Raw genomic sequence first — 16,044 nt, 5'->3', positions numbered from 1 at the left:
ATTCAACTAGAACAAACCATACGCCTTACTTTTCAAAGCCAGTGCGCCAGTGTAGCATAGTATGAGAAGTTTATGATGCCCAAACAAAAAATTCTACCACCAGTAGTTTCTAAACAAATACTCAGTTATAATAAAACGAAACACCAATCAGAGTTTATCAATCTCGGTGAAAGCCGTAGAAGGTATTTCCGCACTGACATTTGAAGCTGGTCAGACCGAATCGTTTCCTGCAGGAGAAGCACCGGTTAGGAGTTCATCCGCTACCGGTTAGGAGTTCAATAGAGCAGCGTATATCTCACTTCTTCATACTAGCGTATATCTCACTTCTGAATGTGGACGGATTCTACAAGTAGCAGCGGATACCATGAAGGAAACACCCCATGCATGCATGAAAGGATTTAAAGAGTTGACGACTTCAATCACACTCTCACTAATTATCTTCGACTATGAATGGCCCTTCTTCCTCAAGATCTCAATATGTGGAGATCTCTGTTAATGGGTGAGCCCGCATCAATAGTCACAATAGAACAGTTAAAATATAATCAAATCGAGGGGCCTATTTTCTTGACCCAAGCCGTGCTCTAAAAAAAGGGAGCGTATACATTCAACAGGCATGAAACATCATAAATCGAACAACGTATACATTCAACAACTCGCTCTGAGAACACACTTGCAAACCTGAGATTTCTACGATACAGGTTATCACAATGTTCAATAGTAGATTTTCACAAGAGTTACCAACGCAGAGGCTTTTAAAAACCATTCCCCGGATGCACGCCTTCTTCAGCCTAGTTCATCTACTATTGTGGTTAAAATACATGCATACGAAAATAAAGGAACATGATTTGTGATAAATTTTGGCTAATGTTGGATGCGCACCAAAAACCACACAGGTTTGACCACCAGTTTGAGAGAACGGTCGTGGGTCTGACCACTGGTTATGAGGGAACAATCACAACGTTTATGGACAGTCCAGAGAGCCAGAGAGCGCAGGCAGTGTAACAGACAGGAATACAAGCATTGAATTATATGGACAGCGAATTTTATGGACAGCGAAAATGTTAGGCACTGAATTATATGGAGAGTAGAGGAGTATGCTAGGGAGTTACAAAGGACATAAAGGCTAAAAAAAGGAGCTGGCTCTGATACCATGTCAGGCCAGGCAGAAACTCCATAAGGAAAAAATGATTCGTGTGTTTCATTCCATCAGGTAGGTCTTCATTATATACATGAGGGAGAGACTGTTCAGTTCATCTCTCGATGACTGTTCATATTTCTAATTTATTTATTTACATAAATTTACCCATTCACAAGGATTAGGTGTCAACAGAGTCGATTCCTCCACTTTTTACACTTTGAATGCATCAAGATCAATGAAAAAAATATAATGATCCAATCCAAATGAAGAGAGGAGCATGAAAGTTTTTTCAGGTTATACTTAAAGACTTTTCCCAATCAAGGTTAAATAGGGGATTGTTAGGTAATGATGACTTGGTGAAAGATTCAAGGTTGTTAGGTCAACACTAGTGGTTTTGGGCACTTAGTATTAGTGTCCCATGACATTGAGCCAACATTTTTACATATACTTAAATGTTTTAAAGACTTGGAGATTCTACATTGTAATGTGTTAGAGTTGAGTGGAAGACTTGCTTAGGGTTAGTGTATTAGTCGAATTAGCTCATTATAAGTTAAAGAATAATTGCTTTTAAATCATAAGATATTAAATATATTATTAATTAGTTTTTCTCCAATTAAAAATTTCTATTTTTTTTTCTTACATCAAATTAATAATTAATACTCACATATTTACATATTCAATTACACTCAAGTTATTATTACATAGAAATGATTATTACTTATATAAGGAATATCAATTTTACACTCACATATCTACATACTTATTAGTCCATGTCGCCTTGTCGTTTGCAGCATGGGACTATAATAATTGAACTTAGGTGCTAGCATTATTAGTCCTTGTCGTTAACCTAAAGTTTTTAACCATCTTTCATAAAAGGACAATTTCTCGAAATAGAAAAGCAAGCTTTCCTTAACAAGACATAGTGAGAAGGTATTAATTGTATCGAGGCGATGGCGGGCTATGCATTTTAGGGTTTGGGTGATTTCTGCAATGACAGGTTACTTCAGAGCGCTGCAGACCTGCTAATCACTGACGGCAGCACGACTACACAATCCTTGAGCTACAACGTTGGACTTCATGATTCCCCCCCAGGGGGAGGGCGCTGCGCCTCCCCCATTGGACGATGAAGGGTGGCAAAAAAACACTATAAACGACAAATCAGAGGATAAAGATGAGAACAGAATGGATCTGAACTCACAAAAGGCAAACCAGGACAATAAAGAGAAACCCAAGATCAGTTCTACAACATGCAAGCCCGTGGCTACCGAACGTCCGAAAGTCGTTTTTCCCAGCGACAGAATCAATGCTCAGATACAGTATATGAGGGATCATGCTCTGATAGGCAAGTTCATAGGACTTTGGCCAACTGAGAAAGCGTTGCGCGGATGGATCACAGCGAAATGGAGCCCAAAAGGACATATCACCTTGCAGCTGGGGCCTAAAGGGTTCTTCACAGCCATTTTTAACTGCCTGGAAGACAGGAACAGGGTTCTAGATGGAGGACCCTATTTCTTCAATGCTGCTGGCCTGTTTCTCAGAGGTTGGGTAGAGCGCTTCAACCCTGATAAGGAGGACCTTAGTTGGGCTCCAGTCTGGATCCAACTATACTCGCTTCCTGTGGAGTATTGGGATGAAACTTCACTACAAGAAATTGGGAGCGTTCTGGGTGAATTTATAAAAGTTGCAGAGGAGACAAAAATCCGAAGATACACCTCCTATGCACGTATCTGCGTCTACATGAACCTCAACAAGGCCCTTCCGGATGCGGTAATTTTATTCCATGAAGATATTGAATGGATTCAATTGATTGATTTTGAACATGTACCGTTTAGATGCAGAAGATGTCATGCCCTCACCAATCCAGATAAGCCTGAGGCTGATGGATTCACCAAAGTAGCCAGTCGAAGAAGAAGCAATAGGAAATCTGCTTCAAATTCCAAAATGCCTCAACCCAGTTCCTCCAAGCCTTCAACAAGCAACAACTTTGAAGCTCTAGCTCGACAAAGTGATCCTAGCTCTGAAATTCCCGCTCCCCTAGGAAAGGAGGCAATGAAGAACAAACAACTGAAGACTGTAGATACCGAAATGACCCGAGAAGATCTTCTACCCATCGATCCCTCATCCTTGGATAAGCTCAAGATACCAGCATGGAATACTCAAGTCATGGAGGTAAACAATTTACAAGTTGATTCCAGAATAGCAGAAGAACTAACTGAAGAATTAAATGAATCTCAGCACATGGAGGAGGAACCCGAAAGTATAGATATTGGGGAACTAGACATTTTGACCCTAGATTAGGCATGTAGAACAAAAATTTTTGACAAAATTCCAGACCGACAACTGGAGAATCTAGAGGAGGTCCTTTCACGGGCACAAAGGAAAAAGTCTTTAGGAATTCAGACTGGTAGCCCCTGGGATGGAAAAGTCATTACAAAAGATAATAAATAGCATGGAAGGAAAACAGACCTCCAGCGTACAATCAGAATAGGAGCAATGTTGGTGGAGTCAAGTGGGTACTCCAAGCTAACAAAGTACTTTAACTCCCCTCCTAATCATCCCCAATGAAGTTAATATCATGGAATATCAGAGGGCTCAACAGCCCAAGGAAAGGTAGACTACTCAAAAACATGATTATGCAAGAAAAGCCACAAATCCTCTTCTTGCAAGAAACCAAATGCAATTCAAGTGTCTTAGAAAGAACTGCAGCAAAAGTTTGGCCAGGAGGTCTCAGCGCTGCCGTGGATTCCGATGGGGCATCTGGAGGTCTTGTAATCTTATGGGATAATCGAACCATTAGGCTCAACAACATCCATGCAAATAAGAATTTCATCCAAGCAACTTTTCACATCATAGGGACAAATATACATGGGCTTTTAACCAATGTGTATTTCCCCCAAGAAGCTCAGTATAAAGCAGAAATCCTGAATACCCTCACAGCTATCAACTCTGATAGGCTGCATCCTCTCTAGATTTTCGGAGGCGATTTCAACATGATTACTAGGCTGGAAGAAAAGAGGGGAGGCAGGAACAGGGGAAGTCAGGAAGGGATACCCCTAAAGGAATTCATTCAGAACAACTGGCTTATTGACTTGCCTTTCAACAATGGTCTCTTTACTTGGAGCAACAAAAGAGCAGGGCTGCATCAGATAGCCTCCCATCTGGATAGATTTCTGCTTTCAGACAACGCTATTCACATTGGTGGAGACTTTGCTGCTTCCATCCTGTTGTACTCAGGGTCTGATCACTAGCCAATTTCCCTTCAATGGTCTCGTCCTGGCAACACGACCCGAAGACCATTTCGATTCGAGGCTTTCTGGATGTCACACCCAGATTTCAACAACTTAATCAACTCAGAATGGAACAATTTTTCTCCTCCTAATGGCTCCAAGATGTTTCAATTTCAGTAGAAGCTCAAGCATCTCAAAAGCAAGATTAAACATTGGAACCACACTTCGTTTGGTAATATTTTCCAGGCTCAGCAAGCCCTCGATCAAGACATGAAGAGTCTGTAGCAGAGGATTATCATTGAAGGATGTTCTGAGGATATGGCAGAATAGGAAAAAGCTCTTGAGGCGCAAATCATAGAGAGGGCTAAACAGGAAGAAATGCTATGGAGGCAAAAATCGAGAATAAGATGGCTTAAGGATGGCGAAAAAAACACAATTTTTTTTTCATAATACTTCCATCCAACGCAGAATGAATAACAACATAACTCACATTAAAAATGAGCAGGGAGATAAGGTGGAAACACATGAAGCAATTGAATCCGAGCTACTAAACTATTTCAAGCAAGCGCATCAAGAGCCTTAGGTAGATAGATCGCTAGCCTTAGAAAAAATTACTCGAAATATCCCCAAAATCATTTCTGAGGAGCATAACCATCTTCTTCTCAGGCTTGTAGACTTACAAGAGGTTGAATCGGCAGTACGTCAGCTGAAGGCGGGGAAGGCCCCAGGCCCGGATGGATTCACCTCCAACTTTTTCCACAATTTCTGGGAACTGATAAAAGTGGAAGTTTGGCAGGTAGTTGAGGAATCTAGAACCTTGAGATGGATGTTTCTTGGATTGAATGCCACATTCATCGCCCTAGTCCCCAAGGAGGATCAGCCCAGTACTCCCGACAAGTACAGACCTATTGCTCTGTGCAATATAATTTACAATATAGTCTCCAAAGTCATCGCCTCCAGGCTCAAATTGCTGCTGCCTCTCATTATTTTGCCTGAGCAATCTGGGTATGTCGAAGGTTGGTAGATTACAGATGGAATATCTTAACTCATGAAATACTCCATTCCCTGAAGCAATCCAAGAAGCCAGGTATGCTCCTTAAGATAGATCTTTCGAAGGCTTTTGACAGTTTAAGCTGGTTGTACATTAAAAAAATTCTAACTGCTTTTGGTTTTGCTCCTCCTTGGGTAAGATGGGTTATGAGTCTTTTATCCTCTTCCTTCTTTTCTGTCCTGATCAATGGCATTCCCTCCTCTCCTTTTCATCCTTCTTGGGGAATCAAGCAGGGAGACCCTCTCTCCCCTTTCCTTTTCGTTATTATGGTAGAAGGACTGGGCCGAAGCATTAAATCAGCTCAGCAATCTCAGCTCCTCAGAGGCTTGTCTCTTCACAATTCTTCAGCCTTCACTCACCAGCAATTTGTAGATGACAATATGCTTTTTGGTCATCCCTCCATCCAGGAAGCTCGCCAGCTCAAATCTTTACTGATGGACTTCTCTGATGCCTCAGGTGCCTCGATCAATAAATCCAAATCCCAGATTTTCTTTTTCCATACCCCTGCGACTACCCAAGCAGCTATAGCCCGCATCCTTGGATTCTCTATTGCCATCCTTCCTTCCAAATATTTAGGAGCTCCTCTGACTGTCTCAGCCCTGAAACATTCCTCATGGAAGATTCTCCTAGAAAAATTGGAGGCTCGCCTCTCCTCTTGGACTCATAGAACCCTAAATATGGCGAGTCGTCTTGTACTCATAAAGGTTGTTCTTCACTCAATGCTGCTTTATCTCTTCTCCATTCTAGTGGCTCCCAAATGGGTTCTTAAAGAAATCAAGAATCTCCAAAGGTCCTTTTTTTGGGGCAGCACAGGTCACAATCACAAATTGGCTCTTGTAAAATGGGACACAGTGTGTCTCCCAAAAAGTGGCGGGGGCGCTGGATTAAGGGATCCCTCCTACAACAATAAAGTCATGGGAGCCCGTATCTGGTGGAAATGGCTCACTGCGCCTCTTACCCCTTGGGCTACTCTCTGGACTACAAAGTATGCAAGCAACTGTCCAACAGAGGAACCAATTCGCATTTCAGAAGTCAGCATAGGCTCCCTAATTTGGAACTTGGCCAAGCAGCACAGAAGCCTCATTCAGCAGCATAGTTTTTGGGAGGTTAAGAATGGCGACACTGCAAGATTTTGGGAAGACTCCTGGCAGCAGATGCCCAAGTTAAAAGACCTCATCTCTCATCTGCAGCCTCCGGAGCAGGACATGCAAACATCTGATAGGGTAAAAAACTTTTGGAATCCCTCCTCTTCTCAAGAACACAGGCAATGGATCAAAGCGGAACAAATTCTAAGACAAGGAACACTGCAAGTTCAACAAACTCTTGACTCAGAATTAACGAAAAGGAGAATACAGCTCTCTAACGAAAGGGATATTCTTAGATGGGGATATGAAGAAAGAGGTACTTTTACTACAAAAGAGGCATATAATATCATAATCAAGGAACATATGGTGAAAGACACTCTCTGGAGCAAAGTCTGGGACTCTACCAACTGGCCGAAAATCTCCACTTTTCTCTGGCTCCTATGTCATAACAAGATCCTCACATGGGACAATCTCAGGAAGAGGAACTATCATGGGCCCTCTATGTGTCCTATCTATAGACAAGAGGAGGAATCTGTAAAGCATCTCATGCATTCCTGTCATGTTGCACGCAAACTCTGGGAAAAAGTCAGTTTCCGTTGCCAAAAGGAAGGTAGAATACATGGAGACATCATTGCCACAATACGCAACTAGGATCGGAATCCTTATCAAAGCAAGATTTTAAATTTCTTATGGAAACTCATCCCGGGCTTCCTCATGTGGAACATCTGGAAGGAAAGAAATCGTAGAATCTTCAGGGATCATTCGGCACCTATGGAGAACCTTTGGGAAATTATCTGCCAAAATATCAAGGAAACCATCTCTATCCATACTTGGTATAGGGAGGACTTTCCCACTATTCCCCAAGAACAAAGTATCTAGGCCAATTGGAATCTTCAATGGAATCAAGATCATGTTGCTAAAGGATCACTACCTCAGTTGGGTCATTCTCCAGATAGGTGGCTCCCCCCGCCCAGGCATACATTCCAGCTAAACTTTGATGGCGCCTCGAAAGGTAATCCAGGTAATTCGGGCTTTGGAGGGATTTTCAGGGACTACAAGGGTGCTCCTCTTTTATCCTTCCTAGGATCAAAAGGATGGGATACCAATAATTCAGCTAAATTGGAAGGTCTTTGGCAGGGTCTCATTCTAGCTCATAACAAAAGCTTCTTTCCGCTTATCATAGAAGGTGATTCTCAGATCATCATAAATATGGTCTCCAAAATTATGCAAGGTACTCCCTCAAGTAAAGTGAGCAATAGCTGGAGAATGGCGAGAAGGCTTGAGCTCATTGAATGCTGGATATCCTCTCATAGAGCAATCACTCTTAAGCACATCTGCCGGGAAGGAAATAGAGTTGCTGACTTACTTGCTAACCTTGGAGTGGACTGTGGACTGGATCTTCACACAGGATCAATTTCCAGATTGGCCTCTAAATCCCAACTCCTGGAATTCCAAAACCTTGTGAAGAATGAAATGAAACAGGAAGGAGAAGAGCACCCAGATGCGGGTGAATTAAATGAAAATTTATGGAATTAATTATGTTTGCAGGGGCGTGGTCCTGCCAGGTGTAGTCTTGCGCAGTCATCTGGCTCACGTCGGCTCACATCTGGCTCAATTCGGCTCACCTAAGGCGAAACCGATCCCACCTGATGCTGGAATTAAAGGCTCACTCTGTCCGAAGCAAGGTTAATGCTGGAACAATCATGGCCCTTTCGGCTCTCAATCCCTGTATTTATTCTTCGTCCTCTCGCCCCTGCTTGTCCCCTGTCGCTCTTCTCTGCAGCAAGTCAGTTTATGCATCTAGTGAGTCGCTCTCGGTGGCTCTTGCTGCTGTGCCTAAGCCCCCCTCTCTCCAGTCTCAGGCCAGTTTACTGAGTATCATCGGAACCCTCCTAGTCCTGTCTCATCTCCCCTCCAAAGCTTCCTGTGTTTCTACGCCCTCCGTCTGTGGCCTCATCATGGTTCGGAAACGAATGAGAAGCGCTACGGTGGAAGCTGAGGGGGGCGGGGGCGGGGGCGCTCTCAGCGGGCTCAATCTGTCGATCACAATCCTGCCCCTCCTTCTCTGCCCTTATCTCAGACAAATACGCCTCCTCTCAGCCCTTCCTGCAAGCCTTTCTCGCACAACGCGTTTCAGTCCACCCACTTCAGGTTCCAAAGCAACCTAAACAGGCCCATTATCTCGGCCAATGTCACGATAATATTTTCTGAAGAAGAAGCTCCGCCTCTGGTTACAGGCCTCACTCCAGCTGAGCTATCTCAGGGTAGTCATGGCAAAGGGGACAACCAAGGTGATGGGCAGAACTTGGCAGCTGAAGGCAAGATGGACGAAGGTGGCAAGAAGCATGACAAGGGAGGTGGCCCTGACGATTCTCAGCCGCCAGGTGGCAGCTCGCATGGCACCTATGTCTCGTTGGCCATGGCTGGCTGTTCTAGTGATACTCGTCCCTCGTCGACTCCTCCAGGCGGCAGTGATGCTGGTGACGTTGCTAAAGATGAAGAGACTTGGTATGGCAATGCCTGCCCGGTGGTTGAGGAGCCTCCGGACCTGGGCATGGAAATGTAATGCCACCTGGCCATTTTCGTATCTCCTCGGTTTTATCTACTGCTTCTTTTGGTTACGCTCAGGCGACTTTTGGGATGGCGGTTCAAATTTCCTCTCGGCAGACTGGAATGTGGTTCTTTTTTCCTGGCGCAGTGGTAGCCTGTAGCTCCTCTGTGGATATGGTCAGCTCTTTATTTTTATGCTTTTAATCTTGACAGCTTCAGACTTCTATGATCTTATCGTTGTTTTTGCTTCCAATGTTTGACTTCTTGCTTCTGTTTCTAGTCCTCCCATTCTTGGGATGGTTTGCTGTGTTGACTGCTCTCAGATGCCTATGCCTGAGGCTTCAACTTGTAATATTATTTTGATTTTCCTTTAATAGAATTAGCCTTTACTAAGAAAAAAAAAGGACAATTTCTCAGCCTATGCAATTGATGTAATTATTTTTAGAACCAATCACATATTTGATTATCTTATTTGGCCTCTTCCTGAGGCAGATAGGCCATATACTTCATATTTCTTCATATAAATTTGATTTACTTCATTTGTATTTCTGAAATAGTTTGAAATGGAAACTAATGCTACCATTAGTTAGTAAGCATTAAATGTTTGTGGTAATATTTACTTCCTAGTATTTTCTAATGTATACACTTACTAATATATACACGACACATCTATGTGCATGTATTGGTGTGTTTTCTATAGAACAGAACAAGGCGTTTGTTTTTCTTCTGCTAAGAAAATTCAACCAGGCAACTTCAGACTTGGGTTAGCAGCAAAGGGCACTATGGATGCCAAGGGCCTTTGGCCTTGTTTTTGGTAGCAAAATCAATCGTCGTGATGGATATTTGAGTGTTTCTATTTTACCAAGCTTCAAACTTGGGTTGATAGCAAAGGGGATTTTGGATACCAAGGCGCATTGGGTCGGGGGCCTCGAGTGCTACTTTTGATAGAAAAAGTAGTCGTTGTGCTGTTTCTAGAGAGTGAAAACAAACCCCCTCAAGTCTCAAGTTCTGTTGCTTGAGAGAAAACAAACGTCTACTATTGGAGAGACATTTTTGCAAGGGAAGTTAATAGCTAATGTTTCTTATTTTAGGAAAGTTAATTATTATTTAGATAATGTCCAAGAATACAAATATTTAGAATGTGTTTTTTAATTTCCTAAAGGGAAAATCAGAAAATCATGTAGAAACGTAGCAATTGCACATATTATTCTCACAATTTGAATATAAGTGCTAAAACTCTAGCTTTGTTGTTGAGTCAATTGGTATGCCTCTACTACCCATGCCTATGCTAGTGTTTTAGCCTTCGCTCTTGGTGATGCTACATACATTAAAGGTGAATAAACTAAAAAATAATGCCTTTACTTTGTATATTGGTATTGGACTTAGAACTACTCGCTCTTATGATGCTACCTTATGTTGGTGATGGTTACTATTCCTCTTATGCTACGACCTATTCAACTAAAAACACATACAAATGTAAGAACAACCATAGGAACAATAATGTTATAACAAAATTACATAGTGTTAAAGAGTAGAAAAGAGATAAATTCATTAGCTTTGGAGTGATTTTATTTTATTAGAAATAACAAGAAATTTATTTTCTAATTTGTTCATAGCTTCTGCTAAGGGAATTTAGCACTTATGCACATCTTCCGCAAGTCAAATTAGGCTACCCAGGCTATATACCAAAGATAGCTCGACTATCTACTACCCTAGCTACCAGGCACCCCGGCTAACCAGACACCCTAGTTACTCACTCTATATTTTTTGTTTCCTTACGCAGTTAATATATTAACTCTAATTATGAAATCTAGAAAAGGAGAAGGCAATCGAGGGTGAGGTATAAATGCATTTTTTAAACGATTTTTGGGCCACAGATTTTGTATTGTAATATTATAATAACAAAAAGCTCTGATCTTATAGGTGTTTGGTGCTGATGCCAAAGCATGTCCGTCATACCCAACCCAACAACCCTGTAACGTATGCCTATCCCTTGCACCTAGACCCTCAAAATAAATGATATTCCTAAAATCTACCAACAAAATGAAGCAAACACGAGCACACCAAAAGCTGACATGAGCACAACTTCCTGTAACTGAGAGAAAATTACTAGAGGGATCTCAAAATTTTTAGCCACAACCGACACCTAGCCAAGGAGGAAATTTTCAAACAACCTCTGTGTATTGTTCGAATGACCTCTGTGTATGTTCTTACCAAATCAATTTCATATTTCACACATGAACAATCAATAGGTATCGTTTGTCAAATAGTGATATATATGTATGTCTGTGCTCATAATTGATAGGTACATGGCCATAATGTGGGCCATCCTTTACATTGTAATTCATGTTTAATTAAATTAATATATTTCCTTTAATTACTTGTTAATTGTGACAATTACCTCTCCATGCACTCCGCCAGATATTATATTTCAGATGCATTACACAGGTCTCTTGTCACCACATGAGTAAGTTTATACATTTGGCTTATACATTTGGCTCTAACACCTTTGGATAGCTTGGAAATGGGATATCAAAAGAAGAAAGTGTGCAATAAATACTGTGGTAACAAAGTCTTCTACAATATATACATTCGACTTTAACACCTCTAGATAGCTTAGCCAATGGAAAGGTTTTCTTACTTCTTTAAGATTATTACAAAATGTTGGAAGTTGATTATGATGCTACATTAGATGTCATTCAGTTAAATTACCTTCATCTTTCTTTGGTAAGTTTCTTTATTGTTTTTCTGAATTTCTTTTTCCTAAGGGTGTTATACAATTCTTGGTATTCACAAGTGAATGCATTCCTCGAGTACCAACCTTGTTTCCTAATGAACATAATGGATTCTTACTAATATTTCGGTTCGTGATTTCATAGAAATGGAATCCAAAAAAGAAACAAGGACAAAATTAAGATTGAGTTCTCATTAATGATTGAACTGTGGTAAAAGTATTGAATAATAATCATTACTTCTTGATGAGCCCTAGTATTGCAACAAGAATGTTGCAACTCCCAATGCTACCAACTTAAATTATCAACTCGGGATTCATACAAACTTAAGAGGTGTCGACACCATATGTGAAACATTCAATGTGTCCTTCTTTAGTTGATCTGATGCAATGGAGTGAATGCAATGGAGTGAATATTATGAATTACAGAAATGGAAATTCTTGAAATGGAAACCTTAACCTATAAAAGACAAGGAAATAAAACCTATTCTAATTGCATAAAGTAAAGAACATGAACCAACTCTAAAGACTAACTAAATATAATTGTAGGAAGGTAAAAGATTGTACTAATTGTAGAGATGAAATATGTTAGCCTACTTGCATATGAAAAACAAGATTCTACTTGCAGAATGTAAATCATTACTCTACTTGCATAATGTGATAAATTGCTTGAAAAATGAAACTTCATCTAAAGTGTATCATTGGAAAATATACGAACATAAATACAAAAATAGGTATAATCTACTTTCATTGAAGAGTTTCCCTTCTTATAATTGGGTTCAAGATAATTATAATTGGGTTCAAGATAAATTTAGCTTTAGCAACAGAGTCCTTACATATTGCATAAGAGAACAATCTTTGTGATGCAAATGTGGAAATTTGTCTACTAATTTTAATCATTTCTCTATACTTGCAGTGAAGGAAGGATGGGTCTAACTTGGTCCTTGGTCCTTGGTCCTCCCCAACCATGGATTAAAAGCCTAGAGGTCATTATTCAATCCCAAGATAAAAAAATAAAGTTCTTAAAGAAAATCTAGTCAAGTTTGGAGAGTGCTACAAGATGGTACAAGACTACTACAGGATGCTGCATGATTGCCCTGTTTTGCTACAGGATTGGATCTGTGAGAATTTTTATGGTGGAAATGGTGATATAAAAGTGGGAAAGGGTAATGAAAGGAATGATAAGGTTGTATGTTTCCCTTTCCAATCTTAATATGCTTGATGGGCCCATCTTGCACAAGGAACAATGCATAGAGTGGCCTTCAACAAACCAGAAATTTACAATGAAAAATGTTTTGGAGGAGTTGTTGATGTATAAAGAAGGAGATGGTGGTATAATATGTTATGAAACCAGCTCACAAAAAGATATAAAAGATAGATCAACGCCTTAAAATTCAGCCTCTTCAAGGGGGTAACCTCCTTTACATTACACAAATGAACAATTCTTAGATGATACAAATGACAAGACCTCCTTTCTATATATAGTACTCTAAGGGGTCATAATATAATTAGAGCCGACATAACAATAATAACGTAGACACAATAATAAAAATAGTGGGCTTCTATGGGGCACAATAATAACAATATGGGGGCTACATGGGCACAACAATATAATAAGGGGGTGGTACTAATAACAATAAGGGGTTACACTAGTAGTATAGGGACCTAACATGCCCCTCCTTAAAAAAGTGTTGTCCTCAATGCTTGAGTAGTTATTGATGCTTCTATATAAAATTCTTGTCTTCCCATGTGGAATATTCAGCGGGTAAATTCTTCCACTTGCTAAGATACTCTGAAATTGATCGATTTCGTAGCTATCGGGTTCTTGTTTCTATGGCTGCTCTAGGTTCCAATATGATTTTTCCTTCCTCGTCAAGTTCTGGCAATATTGTTTGAACTGGGATGTTCTACAATTTTTGAATGAGTGGCCACACTTCTTCGTCCTTCTTCCATTCATCCCATGCTTCGTTTATCGAATCTGGTTGGATAATAGAAATAGCACAAAACAATGCTTCCACATCCTCATCCTTTCTTGAGAGTGCATCTGCAACAAAAATTTTCTTCCCTTTTTTGTAGATGATTTCAAAGACATAACCCAACATATTTGTGACCCATTTTTTCTGTTCTTATAAAGACAATCTTTGTTCTAAAAAGTATTTAAGACTATCCATTTTTACCTTGAAGTGTCTTCCCATTAGGTAAGGTTGCCATTTCTTAAGTGCATGTAGTATTGCCAACATTTCCTTCTCATAAATAGCTTGCTTGAGATGTAGTGTTATGAAACCAGCTCAAGAAAAGATAGAAAAGATAGATCAACGCCTTAGAATTCAGCCTCTTCGAGGGGGAAACCTCCTTTACATTACATAAATGAACAATTCTTGGATGATACAAATGACAAGACCTCCTTTCTATATATAGGAGTCTAAGGGGTCATAATATAATCAGAGCCGACATAACAATAATAATGTAAGGGCACAATAATAACAATAGTGGGCTTCTATGGGGCACAATAGTAACAATATGGGCACTACATGGGTACATCAATATAATAAGGGGGTTGTACTAATAAGAATAAGGGATCACACTAGTAGTATAGGGACCTAACATGCCCTTCTCCTTCAAAAAGTGTTGTCCTCAACGCTTCAGTAGTTCTTGATGCTTCTGTATAAACTTCATGTCCTCCGATGTGGGATCTTCAGTGGGTAAGTTCTTCCACTTGATGAGATACTTTGAAATTGATTGATTTCGTAGCTGTCGAGTTCTTGTTTCATCAACTACTCCAGGTTCCAATATGATTTTTCCTTCCTCTTCAATTTTTGGCAATATTGTTTGAATTGGGATCTTTTGCAACTTTTGAATAAGTGGTCATACTTCTTCATCCTTCTTCCATTCATCCCTTGCTTCATTTATCCAATCTGGTTGGATAATATAAATAGCACAAAACAATTCTTCCACATCCTCATCCTTTCTTGAGAGTGCATCTGCAACAAAATTTTGCTTCCATTTTCTATAGATGATGTCAAAGTCATAACCCAACATATTTGTGACACATTTTTTCTGTTCTTCTAAAGATAATAGTTGTTCTAAAAAGTATTTAAGACTATCATGATCCATTTTTACCTTGAACTGTCTTCCCATTCGGTAAGGTCGCCATTTTTTAAGTGCATGTAGTATTGCCAACATTTCCTTCTCATAAATAGCTTGCTTGAGATGTAGCAGTAAAAATACCCAATCACCTACATCAAAACATTTTTCACTACGATGTTGATCTACCTATTGTTTCATTCGATTTTGCACCAAAGTGGCGTTATTCTTTAAAAGTTGGAGAACTTGTTGTTGATGCTGGATGTGATCTTTCACTGCTTGAACCTTTTTCTTCTTGATATGTCCTTCTATCTTTAGAGTTTGAGGAGTGGTAATTTCTTACAATCCTTTACAAGATATGGTCGGATTCATTTCTTGATGCTCGATGTGATCTTTCACTTCTTGAACATTTTTCTTCTTGATATGTCCTTCTATCTTGATAGTTTGAGGAGTGGTAATTCCTGCCAATGCTTTACAAGATATGGTCTGATTCATTTCTTCTATCTCTACAGTTGGGTCTTGGCATATATCCTCTTCTTTTGATGTTTCTTGATCCTTTTCTTCCTCCTCATCATACTCTATGTAAAATAATTTCTTCTCAACACACTTATGACCTTTAGTGTATTTGCCATCACAATTGTAACAAAGCCATTTTTCTCTTTTTTCTTCCAATTGTTGTGGTGTAACCCTTGTAGGTTGTGGAAGGCTAGGAGAAACAACAGTTCCATCTTTATAGTTGTGAGGGGTAGACTTCCTTGTTGTCATAATTTTGCTTTCCACTATGTCACAAAGCCCTTTTACTCTTTCCAATTGTTGTGGTGTTGCTCTAAAGAAGGTGTTGCTCTTTGTATCCTCATAATGTGCTATCATTTCTTCCGTGAGAATTGACCATGTAACTGTTGGAAATAATACTGAGAGGGGGGTTGAATCAGTATTACCAAATTCTTTTTCAATATATTTATACTTTGAATTATTGTATGTCAGTACCATAAAATAATGAGTAGGAACAAGAAAAGCAAATAGTCACACAAAAGAACACCAGATATAAGGTGGAAACCCAATGTGGGTGAAAACAACCTGCTGCAATATGTCTCTATCTTCTTTTAATAAGAAACTCCTTTTACAATGATTTTGTACTGGTGCAGTCCTTTACCAGTACGCAGTCTACAACCTGCAGA

Source organism: Pinus tabuliformis, chromosome 3_1 (genome assembly GCF_031772625.1).
Source record: "Pinus tabuliformis cultivar Carrire ecotype Pingquan chromosome 3_1, CPIR1, whole genome shotgun sequence".
Taxonomy (NCBI): domain Eukaryota; kingdom Viridiplantae; phylum Streptophyta; class Pinopsida; order Pinales; family Pinaceae; genus Pinus; species Pinus tabuliformis.
Note: the sequence above shows the minus strand (reverse complement) of the source record.